Source organism: Xenopus laevis, chromosome 2L, assembly GCF_017654675.1.
Source record: "Xenopus laevis strain J_2021 chromosome 2L, Xenopus_laevis_v10.1, whole genome shotgun sequence".
NCBI classification, from domain to species: domain Eukaryota; kingdom Metazoa; phylum Chordata; class Amphibia; order Anura; family Pipidae; genus Xenopus; species Xenopus laevis.
This window is the reverse complement of record NC_054373.1, coordinates 123,665,476-123,679,457: the sequence shown is the minus strand read 5'-3', so window position 1 is coordinate 123,679,457 and position 13,982 is coordinate 123,665,476.

Here is a 13,982-nt window from a genome sequence, read left to right as displayed (position 1 = left end):
GTGTGAAAATAAAAACTGTGTAAACAGATAGGCTGTGCAAAATAAAAAATGTTTCTAATATAGTTAGTTAGCCAAAAATGTAATATATAAAGGCTGGAGTGACTGGATGTCTAACATAATAGCCAGAACATTACTTCCTGCCTCAGCTCTATAACTCTGAGCTAGTCAGCAACCTGAAGGGGGCCACATGGTACATATATGTTCAGTGAGCAATTGATCCTCAGCATTCAGCAACAGATATGACCCATGTCCCCCCCAGTCTCTGATTGGTTACTGCCTGGTAACCAGGGTAACCAGTCAGTGTAAACCAAGAGAGCTGAAAAGCAGGAAGTAGTGTTCTGGCTGTTATGTTAGACATCCAGTCACTCCAGCCTTTCTATAACTATATTATAAACATTTTTTATTTTGCACAGCCTATTTACCCAGTTACTATTTTTACATTGAACAATTCCTTTAAGCTTGCAAAGTACTCCTTTACATACCTTAAATGAATCTATTAAAGCTCTCAAGAATGGTAAACAAGAGGATCATGGTTCAGCAACACGGGCGTCTATATAGGAGAAGGAGAAAAATATAAATACATTTTTGATCCAGTTTTTCTGCAAGAAAACTAAAAGTTTATTTTAGTTGAACGTGTACTATAAAGATAGTACCATTCAGAATGCAGAGGTCAGTGAGTTGCAGAGTATGACCAACAAAACTTACTGAAGGAGTTTAGAACTGGGGAAGAGAAACACTTTTTATTCCTCTTCAGTTTTCATTTTTTGCTATGAGTATCCAAACTGAGTTTTAGTAATATTTAGCTAAACAAAATCCAAGGAAATATAATATTGTTTGTGCATCTTAATTATTTGCCAATTAAAGTGCATGAAATTCATATTGGACATGCCGAAAACATTAGAAACAATCTAATTAAATGCTGATGCTATATACTTTTCTGGAAATATAACCTATGGGATTATAGATTTAATGTAATTCCCGCCGTGATTATGCAAGCTGCATTCCTAAACAAATTAAGTGGGTAATGATATCTTCCCAGGGAAAATACTAATATTAAAATCATTCCATGAACTAGGTAGAACTGAATACTGTCTTTTATGTTACAAGTGGAGTCATATTATATTGGTATGTACATATCAACAGTCTGTCTCTTGTTTCATTGTAAAGATTTAATGCTTCACTAGGCTCATATTCAGTACTTAACAATTCTTTATCTAATTTACCTTTGCTCTAAATTACTTTGCAATACTTATTTAGTCCTAAATACTACTTGTCTCTTTCTCATAAAAAACATTTCTGTCATTTATTTTAAAAATGTTTTTGTAAACATTTAAATGATGTACACAACAGTCCTCCATTTTGCGTATGTTTTATCATATGCCAAGTGATAACTTTATTTGAAATCCACTTGACTGTTTGTGATCCAAGACAGGTAGGAAAAAAGATTCCATTTTAGCACAGTTACAAAAAATATTTCCAAAGTTTCAGAAAAGTTTTCTGACATGAAAGTGTTTAACAAACTGACACATTTATCAAAGCTGGTCAACATGTGAATTTGTGGTTGATTGATTTCAGCAGTTGTGCATCTTTCTGTTTAATGGATTAAATTAGACATAAGGTAACAATAATGCTCCTCCAGTTAATAATCCCCAAAAATGTATAAGCACTGCATTAAAATTAAAGTAATTCTAATGGATTCATTCAGAAAAAAACAAACAATTTTTGCAGTGTGAAAAAGTGCCTGGTAAATCTGGCCACATCATTACCACTTGGTAAAAAATACTAAATAATAATAAATAAATCTGCCACTTAGGGGTTATTTCTCAAAAATATTTCAGCATTCAGACTTTAATAAATTACCCCCTTAGGTGCAGAATTATCAAGGGTTGAATTTCAAATTTGAAAAACGTCAAAAATTCGAAATTGGAATTCAAAAAGTTTTTTTTGGCTGAATAGGTCAGTTTTTGATTGAATAGGTCCATTTTGATCGAACTTGGTTTTTCAAAGTCCACCAATTTTTAAAGAGACAGTACATGATAAATTTCGAAATTCTAATTTTCTAATTTTTTTCCCTAGTCAAAGTGCACAAAAATTAGCTCGAAATTCAAATTTTTCAAATTCTAATTTTCACTTCCACCTTTGATAAATCTGCCCCTTAATGTTGATATTATTTTTTTATATTAATTTATACAACATTATGCCAACAATTAAGCCTGGTAGCAGGCAGCTGGCAAAATAAATATACAATCAAAAGGAATGACCAGCTGTGTTGAGATTAAAGCCCATGCTTTAAACCCCTACCAACCTACCAACCTATATAAAGCTGACAACAAGTGCAAAGGAATGGAAGTAAATTCATCATATAGCAAAATACATAATAACGGAGAGGTAAAATAGAAAATATTTTCTTATTAACAAACTTCCCAGATTGGCAGAGGCCAATCAGGGAGCAGAAAAAACAAATTGTATATGGTGCCTGTTAGCCAGATCCCTGGTCTTATAAGTGAGGCCAATGAGCATTCTTTTTTCTATTCTATGTTCATACTTTCCACCAGAGCCGGAACTAGGGATAAGCAGAAGAGGCATGTACCTAGGGAGCAAACCTTGGGGGGCTCCATGCACGTACCATCCCAATCGCCTACCCCTAGTCAGGCGGTGTTACCTCACTGATGGGTCCAAGTTCTTCCTGCTGATGCACACCTACCTGTGCATACTTGCTTGCGTACAACCAAGAGCATGCTTGTTTGCGCACAACCACGCACTCATGCTCTCATTCCAGTGCTTGTTCCCGCACGACCGCGGCAGAGAAGAGGGGGTGACACCATCAGCCAGGTTGCAAAAAAAAAAAAAAAAGCAAAAAAATTTGCCAAATGCATTGAAGTCAATATGCATTTATTCACGCAACATTTTAGGTGCAACATTTATTTTTACTTTACATTAGAGTCTATTGCTATTTTTTCAGGCCAAAATGTGGCAAAATATTTTGTTTATCCTCAATGCTAACCTTTTTCACAGTAAAATATTTCCAGGATATACCGTTCACTCAAGCATCTGGTAAACCCTCATCCATGCCTATCTTTAATTCTTTGTGATCTAGCACAGCATCTAAGGTCATACCTTTTTCTGAAGAAATTTATTGATGTGGAACTGTCAGGTTTGGAGTTTAACTGTCAATTGACATATACTGCTGAAAATTCCGCACAGTTCAGGTTGCCAGCCAGGGTGGTCATTGTAGTGGACCTTTCTCCTGTCACTCTGGTCTAGTTTCTCACACAATCATCATTTATTGCTCATCGGGTTGTAATTTCCTGCCCCTGTTCTGCTTGGCAACTCAGACATGCCACAAGAACTCCACCTGATCTCTCTGCAGTTTCAGCATCTCTCCAGAGCAACAAAAGAATAGTGATGGACAAATAAATTTGGCAGGTGTGAATTCACAGTAAATTTTAGCATTTGGCGGCAGCGGAATTTCATGGAAAAATCCGCTGCATCTAAAAAATATGGGCATGCGTCAGAATAGTCGTGTGTCAAAATTATTTGGACGCCCATTGATTTTTGACAAAATAGGCGTGTGAATAAAAATTGTCGCGGGCGTTGAAATTGCCACACATCAAAATAATTTTGATGCCCAATACGTTTCGCAAATTTTTTGCCATTTTGCAAATTTTTAGGCAAAGCGAAACGGTACAAATTCAACCATGATTACAAAAGAATTGTTCTTAGAAGTTTCCACAATTTTTCAATGATGTCATTATCATTATTGCTCTGCTGACAAAGTTAAACCTTTTCTCTCCTATCTCTAACACAGGGGTGTCCAAACCTTTTGCAACGAGGGCCAGATTTGGTGAGGTGAAAATGTATGGGGGCCGACCATTCAGCTTGACATTGTTTGAACCATTAAAATCATTTAACTCATTTAAACAAGGAATTGCGTAGCCATAAATGAAATGATCTGCCACTTGGACTATACTACTGCCTGTGTGCTGAAGGTGGTAGCAATAGACACGTACTGGCATGCAGCGAAGTGCCGCTCTCACTTCTTTACCCTACTGGCACCTCAGTATGTCTATTGCACCTTCAGCCCTAAAGAAGTTTGTGAAATGGAGTGTCACTACATTCTAAGGCGGCGTGAAGAGAGTAGCAGGGAGAAGTAATGCGTGTACATCTGAAAGACAGACCAATTCTAGTTTTGAAAGCCTCCAGTGGCTCAGGACTATAATGCAGGAATGGGAATACAGGAAATAAAAGACACATTTATTAATCCAGTATCATGGAAAGGTATATCACCTGTGAAGCTCATTTATCTATTTTCTGTAGTCCAGTTTTTCCAGTTTTCTTGATAAGAGAAAAGCGGGAGAATGTAATTTAAGTTTGTAATAGAAAATATTTAAAATGCGAAAAATGTATGCCTCTGTGCAAGCAAATTTTCCTTTGCACAAATTTTATAAAGTAGAACTATGATTTTATGTCCCAGGAATTTACGCTTTCCTAGAACTGATGCCATTTTGTTGCATTTCCATTCAGGCAAGATGCATTTTTTATTTTAAAAATTTCCTGGAGTTTAGGCTGTTTTGACACTGTCCTCTGTTAAATGTAAAAGTGGGGTTCTACTGTATAGCTTTTGTGAACCCTGAAACTATTCAGCGACCATTTCTGAAAGAAAGCAAATTCTATACTTTGCACAAATGTGCAATGTATTAGGGATGTACCGAATCCACTATTTTAGAACTGGACCTAATACTTTGTGAAAGATTTGGTTGAATACTCAACCAAATTGAAATCCTAATTTGCATATGTACATTAGGAGCAAAAGAAGGAAAGATAACCACACACAGCAACAATTTTTTCACTTATTTGTTTGTGTGATGAAAAGTCATGTGAATTTTTTGGATTTAGATTCTGTTCGGCCAGGCACTTGGATTCATCCAAATCTGAATCCCGAATCTTGGCTGAATTCTGAAACAAACCCTCAATTCGGTGCAGCTCTACAATGTATGTAATAAAAAAAATTCTTACTAAAAAAGTTTTGCCTGTTTCAAAAAATAATGCCATAAAGGGGTTGTTCACCTTCCAACACTTTTCATTTCAGTAGTTCTCAAAAACCTTTTTCAGTTACTTTCTATCTTCTATCCTTAGCCCTGCTTTTTATAATCTTACATAATATTACAGTCTAATTACATTGTGCAATGCAAACTTTTATTCTTATTTGCACAATTTTTGAAACTTTTACTACATTTACCCAAAGAGTTTAATTGAAAGTCTATGCACTTAACTTTTTTCTAAAGATTTACATCTACTTCTATAAGCTGCCTGTCGTCTGTTTTCAAAAGTTTTCCAGCCATTATAATATTCCAAACAATTTAGATATGTATTAGTATATTATTTGTTAAACTCAAACTCAATAAAGATGGGAATTTATGTGAAAATTTAAGTAATTAATGATAGTAAGTGTAGCCCTTAGGGTAGGACTCTGCGAGCGATTTTGCACAATTCACGACAGTGTGCAGCGTCAGACAGTCATGTCGCATCGGATCAACGATGCAACACCATGCGACAATTCTATCTCTTACCTTATTTTTGTAGGATCACAACAAAATAAACTGTTAACTCACAGTCCCTTGGAGATTCCCTGTGCTTTCCTCCTGGAAGCAGCTCACTCCCCGATCACTTTAGGGAAGTAGCAGGGAGTAGAGGAAAAATTAGAGATGAGGAACACATTTACCACATTATGGGGGTGATTTATCAACCTTTGAATTAGATTTTTTGCCACAAATTTAAATTTTGGTACTAAAACTCCTGAGTTCAAATTATGCTTTCAAAAGCTTCTATGCATGAAATTTATTAAGTGCCAAAAATATGTAAAACTTGAATGTAAAACTTCAGCATTTAAAAGCTGCCTAGTTTATGTAGAAGTCTACGGGAGTTCTGGCAACATTTTTTCAATGCAAGTTCTTCACATTTTTTGACCCATTGAAAATGATACATAGAGTAAAAATTTGAGGTATTCAAATTTGTTTTCACAAATGTATTCAAACTAAATTTTGTAAGTAAAATTTTCAATAATCCAGCAAACAATCAAGTTTGAAAACAATTTGAGTTTATTCAAAGTAGAAAAAAAACTCTAACATTACACAAATTAAAATTTGTAGCACGGTTGAGAAAATCATAGATGGAAAGTATATCCCTCCCAGAATCCTCTATGAAGCAGTGAGGTGATTAGTCTCACCTGGAGTAAAAAGGTGGGGGCTCAATTAAGGCAGCTCTCTGCCCTGTCTGAGAAAGGAGAGCTACTGAGGCTGTGTTACAAGTTTTCAGTGTAACTGCATGTGTGTTGTTGAGCATAAGGACTGTATTGCTGGACACAAGTTTTGACAAGGAGACAAGTTCTCTGGTAGCAAGGATTGGCTAACAGCTACTTCCCCAAAGTGATTGGGAATCTCCAAGGGACTGTGAGTTAACAGTTTATTTTGTTTGCTGGTCTTCTCTTGCCCAAGTGGGGCTGTGGGTTCTTTGGCAAAAGGACATTTTTCTTTAAAAGCACAGCTGGAACTATTTTGTTTTCTGCCTCCTCAAACATTATGAACTTTTATGTTTGTGTGTAAGCTGGCGTGTGGAATAAAATCACATACAAAGATAAGCTGAAGATCCGGTGTACTGTCTCTTGTCTGTGTGAACGGAGCTGCCACTGCTACTACCTAAAGAGTGATTCCCCGCAAGGGCAAATTCATGAAAGGGTGATTTTATTAGTGATGTTGGTGCAAATGCTTAAAGTGGCCAATTTTTATTATAAATGTTCAAGGAACCATGATAAAAACATAAAAGATCCTCACATGACTTAGACATGAGCCCACCCTAAAACAAATCTGGCATGCCCCTCAAATGTCTGGAAAAAAATGTTAACACAAAAATCTTTAATAGTTAGGACTTTTGAAGGCAATCCTGATTTAAAAAAGTAATAGTCTCCAGCGTTTTTTTACAACTTTTATGAATTTCTAGCATACAGGATATGATGTCACTGACATAAGATTGAGGAAGATGTAGTCTCGTTTTATCACTTCACCTGGTCTAAGGTGGCGAATGGAAACTCTGGCAAAAGAGGTAACGTTCAGTAAAATTTGCACAATTTGTGGAGTAACGACTGTTCCCCAGGGCGAAAAGTCACCTGGTGATAGGGTGCGAACGTACGCCAACAAATTGTACTCTTTCGCTAAAGAATTGTCCTCTACGCCTGTTGGTAAATTGGTGATGTCCCTGCGGATGGAATTTCTGGCGAATTGTCGCTAGCAACGCCCACTTCACCCGTTAGCAAAACTGCCTCATAGGCTTTAAACAATGAGTGATTTTTATATATAACATATTTTTTATCTGTACATGATATCTGTGATTGTATTTTGTAAACTTTGTCATCTTCCAAGGTTTATCTTAAAAATTCAGCCTAAATACTGTAAGTCAGGTGTTTTCCTCTTCTGTCTTCTCTAGTGATGGGCGAATAAATTTGGCTGGGGCGAATCTGTGGCGAATTTCCACGTTTCGCCACCATTTAATACATTTGTGAAACTCCGGAGAAAATTCGCCTACGTCAAAAATTTTGGACACGCGTCCAAAAAGTCAGTTGCATCAATCAACACTGTTCAAAGTCCATTGACTTTAACGCCGGCGTCAATATTGACATGAGTAGTGATGGGCGAATTTATTCGCCAGGTGCAAATTTGAAATAAATTCACAAAACCGATGCGTACAAAAAAAACGGACGCCGGTGCATTTTTGCCAGCGAATGTGCGTCGGCGTCCAAAAAAATGGACTCCGCCGTCAAAATGGATGCCAGCATCAAAAACTAGACGCCTGCGCAGTTTCGCGAATTTTCTCCCATCAATAATCTTCTGTATATGATGACTGATAAGGTATGTGTTGTTTCATTTTTTTTTTACTGGCCCTTATTTTTCAGCCAGAAATTTACAAGATTGTGTGCACAATTGTACAAAATCAAAAATTACTTTTATTTTCTCTTAACTGTGTTCTTGACTCTAATTCTTTTAAAGCCCTAAAATTCCCCTTAAATTTCATTCTGTAGTGTTACTTTTTTTCCCAAAAAATATAATAGATAGTTTGTATTGCAGCTCACACCACAAACTCCACTGTCACAAGGTCCTGTCTCTTGTATCTTTATAGAAAGCAATTATCTAAAATATCACACAGTGTATGCAGTGACATGACCATGTAGCGTGACAAATGTGCTGGCATATAGCATTATTTATTTATTTTTGTATTCTCCATTTGCTTTTTTCAGTGCTGATTTTTTTATTTGTTAATATGAAAATCAAACAAAATGTTAAAAATTGTGTTTCCCCTGTTTACTTGTTTTTTTTTAAGGGAGCCCCACATAAACCTGCTTTTGAATAATGGAAGAAAATGTAATTCTAAGCAATGTAATTAAGTATAATAGATAATAAGTATAATTCAATATACGTTAATTAGAAATGTTCAGTGATTTTAAAGTTATTTGTAAATACACTTCTTATTGAAATTCATTGCTATTTACTTCTGGTTCTGAACCCTAATGTCGTAGAGGCCTGCGGATTAACTTGGAGGAGAACTGTTTCAAGAATCAGAACAGGACTGAATGCAGATAATATAAATGGCTAGATAGATATTGCCTTTTGTTGCAATTATATTTAGAAATAACAATAGCATCACAAAAAAGGTGTGTTGCATATTGGAAAGTTGCTTAGAATGGCATTTTCTTTCATTATTCCCAAATAGGTTTTTGGGTGGAGATCCATTTTAATATATTTTTTAACCCAACTTAACTTTAAAAACTTAAAAGTAGAGTAATACAACTTGGTTATTAGCAAGTTCATATTTATTTGTTTTGGTTTGTGTCTATGTAAATGCTTTTATTTTGCCATCTTAGAAATTACTATACGGCATCACATGAAGAGAGAAAATGTCCAATCATAATCAGCATTGGACTGGATCCCACACATAAGCCCCCCCCCCCAGCCCTGTGCCACAATCTCCTTTGCCCCAGTATTTTTAACTTAACTAATAGAGGAATGTACACACAATATTTTGGCCTTAACATGAAGCACTGAAATTCTGTACCAATAACTATTGCATAGATATTACCTTGCATGGTAAAGGCATGGTTGTCTCAGTGCATTTATTTTCAACTAAACACAAAGCTGAAATCCACTGCAGTAAAAAAGTCTGCCACTAATTGCCTACATTGAAATACTGTACCTTGTGGTTGCCATATAGGATTATTTTGTGATTATCTTGTAATGATTTTTGCTTTTCTTGAAATAGACTACTGAATATGTTGGCTTGCTCAAACACACTTTCCTCCCTAAATATAGATGCTTATGTTTTGTTTCCCCTATTAAAGTGAAATAAACAAACCTTTTGACCTTTTACAAGGAAACAAACAAGGAAGAGCCCAGTAAAGTAAAAAACAAAAATAGTTTGGGTCTAACATACTGCAAATGTTCTCATAATTATCATATTATTGTATTAAATTCTACACTTATTATAATTAACTAGACAGCACTAATACTAAAGGTAAGGCACTGTGGGGGAAACATTCCCACCCTAGGAATATAAATGGGTACTCATACTTTCTAAATGCATGTCAATTACATGTGTTTGTGCAGCAGTCATATGTATTTGTGCTTAAATACACCAGAGGATTGTACTGAAGATGTTCTGTCTAGATTTCTTGAAAGTGTTAAATAATATTTTGAATATTTGTCTGTTTGCATATTAACTTATCCTTTTAAGTGTCTTGTATGAAATTAAGTATAGTATCATTCGATTTGAACAATTGAATCATTCAATCAAACTATTTTATTTCGATCATTCGATTGCCAAATTCAGTGAAAAATACTTTGACTTCGATATTCGAATTCGAAGTATTTCAATTCGAAATTCGACCCTTGATAAATCTGCCCCAAGTGTCTTTTATGAAATTAAGTATAGTATAATAGTTTGTCCTTTAATATAAGCAAAACGGAGCATGCAAAATATTTTACTCAAAACTGATTTCTCTTTTAATGAGCACATTATAAGTTTTTTCCCCCATACAATAAGATATTTCATAAAGCTGAAATAATAGAACAAATATAAATAAATCAACTGCCTTGTCAGCAAAATAGATGTTTCCATTTTGGAAAAGGCAGAGTTCTACACAATTTACTTTACACATTATTAAAAAAAAAAAAAGTAAAAGCTTTTATGGTGGCACAAGTGGTATATATTCAGTAATTAGAATATTATTTGTAAACAAAAATAATAAAATAATAAAATGCTGAGGCACATACTTATGTAATCACATGCCTGGGTGCAAATCAGAAAACGAATACATAATATTAAAAAAAACTGGAGCATTTCACTTTGTAAAAGTTCGAATAACTATAAAATTAAGCCAAGCCACAAAGTTTGCTGAAATGAATGAGTCAACTGGAAAGCAAAATGAAGCCATGTTTCACTCTGCAATAGCATAGAAATTGCACTACTGTGTTAAAGTTAAGCTAACGGTTCTTCATACAAACAATCATCCATCTAGATAATTTGTTTCCAAGTTGCTAAGGCCGAATTTTTTTCATATGAGTTTGATCAAAGCCTACTTTTTCCATTATTTATGCATTGTATTGCATTGCACCTTCTTTTCAGTATCTCTGAGTTAGGTTTCCTTTTCTATATACGCTATTAACCAAAGCATTTGTTTCATTCTTTCCATTATATCCATTGTTTGTGTTACAAAAACACATATACAGATAGACAAGCAAATATTCACAGGAATAAATGGCAAACAGTTTGAAACTCTACTCAGGTTCAAGCTTGTTATGGTTTGAAACATACTGGCTAAATGCATAGCTGTCATCATGTATATATCTTGCATTCCAATCATGACCTCTGGCAGAGAAAACTCCTCCTGAAATTAAGGTGTTGCAACAGCATTTCTGTTCTAAGTATTGAAATTACTGACCTCACCAATCCAATGACAGGATAATTCTGAGCTGAGTTAGTATAAAATCTAAGGAAACTTATTTTCATATGCCTGGCTTTGAGGCAAGTTTTGGTTGCATAACACCAGTACAGATCAGTCTGATCCTCCTTTAAACTGCCTTTCCACATAGAGGTTACCAAATAGCAAATCACAGCCCTTATTTGGCACCACAGGAACTTTTTTTCATGCTTGCGTTGCTCCCCAATGTGGCTCACAGGTAAAAAAAAGGTTGGGGGAATCTGATCTAAAGGGTTAGGGAATAGATTTAATTGCAATTACATAATTGTTAGTACAACAATAAATCCTGATGATCATTCAAAAATATAAAATATTTTATTGGAAAACTAGGTGTCCGTTTAGTAAACAGTGTTAAATTAGGTGCATAAAATATAGACAAAACTATCGCCAAATATGTTATCGGCAGTTTACTAAATTGCTCAGAATTTCAATTCATGAATTTTCAGTTAAATGTGAAAATGTGAAAATAACACTACAAACAAATTTACTCCAGGTTTATTATTCAGTGAAATGTGCTAAAGAATATTCTAAAAAATTTACCGCCACCTATGTAGTGGCGTTAAATTATTTTTTTCGTCAGAAAATTCTCAAGGGGACAGGAAAAATCCCATAACATCGTAAATCATATCTTGATGATATATCATGATGGTTGATGGTATCTTCAAAATCACTTAATAAAGTTTATCAGTTTTGAAGTTTTGACAATAAATGTGTCAGTAAAAAATGGCATAATAAATGCCATAATTAATTTGTACATTCACTTACCTCCTGCTTTATTTGGATGAAGGCAAGTCTTAACACATCAGTGACAACAGCAAAACAAAAACATTGCAGTTTAAGTTCTAAATGTACAAGTTCCAATCTAAATTAATGTCTAAGATGCCAGAGAATTTGAAATATGTTATAGTTTTACAGAGCTACTCAAAGTGGCAGGTGGTGGAATTTTTGTTTGGCAACGCTAACAAAAGAATCTCACTAGAGAATGTACAATTTTATTAAATATGAATATAAATCACTTGGTGTCTTTAAGGGGAGACTAAGCCCTATAATTCTTCATTGTAATTTAGAATTAGAAAAATGTTATATGTTAGTTTTTGGTTATTGAGGCCACACCATTCCACTGTAGTATTGAGGTCACTAATATGGCATTTCCATTTTGTAATAATTTGGCGAAAGGTTGAACACTTACTTGAAAAACTGAATGGTGTTTGTTCCTATATTTTATACATTAGGGGGCAGATTTATTAAGATCAAAGGGAAAATTAAAATTTGAATTTTCTAATTCGTTTTTGGTCAAAACTTGCAAATTCGTATTGAGTTTTTATAATTCGAATCAAATTTGTTTAGACTTTTTGGCTTGTTTCAGTTCTTTCAAGTTAAAAAAATCGATATTGTTAATAAAGTTTGATTGGTCGAATTTTGAATTTATGGGAGGTTATGGGAGTTTTAAAAAACTAACATGAATTCGAAATTGGACCCTTGATAAATGTGCCCCCCCATGTGCCTACTATTGTGAATTGAATGGCATGTGCAAAAACCTATATGTCCTTTACATTTGTGGTTCATAATTATTTTTATCTCTTATTTACTGTATATGACACCAACAAATTCAAAAGCTGCAAATTGTATATCAGGTGCAAATTGGTCTAAATTCAGGCATGACTTAAACCTAGCAGGAAGTGAAAATTGTGTGCAATTACGCAAACACATTTTTCATGATTTAAAATGAAAAATTTTGCAAAAATTAAACATTGCTCACCCCAGCTCAAACCACAGAGATGCAATAACATCAGTGGAAAATTAATCTTTTGAACATTTAAAAAAAAATTCACAAATGGCTAGAAAATGCATGGAAAACACCATGATTAAAATTACCATAATTATTTTCCACACCTTTACATAAAGGAGAAGGAAAGCTACGGAGGCATTTTATTGCCAATAGATTAGCTGCAATACTGCAAGCTAGAATGCTATATTTATTCTGTAGAATGTTTTACCATATCTGAGTAAAAAGCTCTAGAAACTCTCTGTTTGTTTAGGATAGGAGCTGCAGTATTAACATGGTGTGACATCATTTCCTGCCTGAGTCTCTCCCTGCTCTGGGCTCAGATTACAGTAGAGAAGGGAGGGGGAGGGGGAAGAGGAGCAAACTGAGCATGCTCTTGCCCATGGCAATGAGGTTTAAACTGAAAACAGGAAGTCTGATACAGAAGCCCATGAGTACACAATAGAAGGAAAGAAATGCTGTATTTCTTTTGACAGGGGACTCAGAGCAGCACCACTTTGGGGGTTTACTGGTATATTTAGATGGACCTTTCTGATAAGGCTTACTTAGTTTTAACCTTTCCTTCTCCTTTAACTGTGGTAATAAAATAGAAATTCGGAGATTAACTGTGATTATACATAGTCTTTTTACCACAATTGAATGCTTTTTTAATAGATGTGTTCTATGTAAAAGTATTTTTATCCAATTATCCTTGTACCACCTCAAGGTTTATATTACAGTATTACAGTACCATGAAACAGCATTGCTAGACTCTGTGTCATATTATTAGTGGCATTTATTGAAGTAGGGAAGGTGTAAAGCATTCAACTCATGTATTTGTGTATATAGTATAGCTAGAGAAATAGTTAGCCTAATTTGGAATCCTCCCTGGAATCTATACTAGTCAATTCGGTCCAGCCAACCACCCACCCACCATCAATCAGAGCTGCAGTCAATTTGATATACAGATGCTATTGCAGTTAAATTTTTCTGAACTAACCTTAATCTGTGGGGATTGCTGGGAGCTGTAGAACCAAAAGCTTGATTTAAGGTAAAAGAAATGACCTGCTCCCAGCTGTATCACTTACACTCTTCTAGTCCTATACTGTACTTCCAGACCTATTAGATTTTGGAAAGATGCCAGTAAGTCCACCCATGCCTTGCTACAATATATTGTCCACCCCTATGACTATA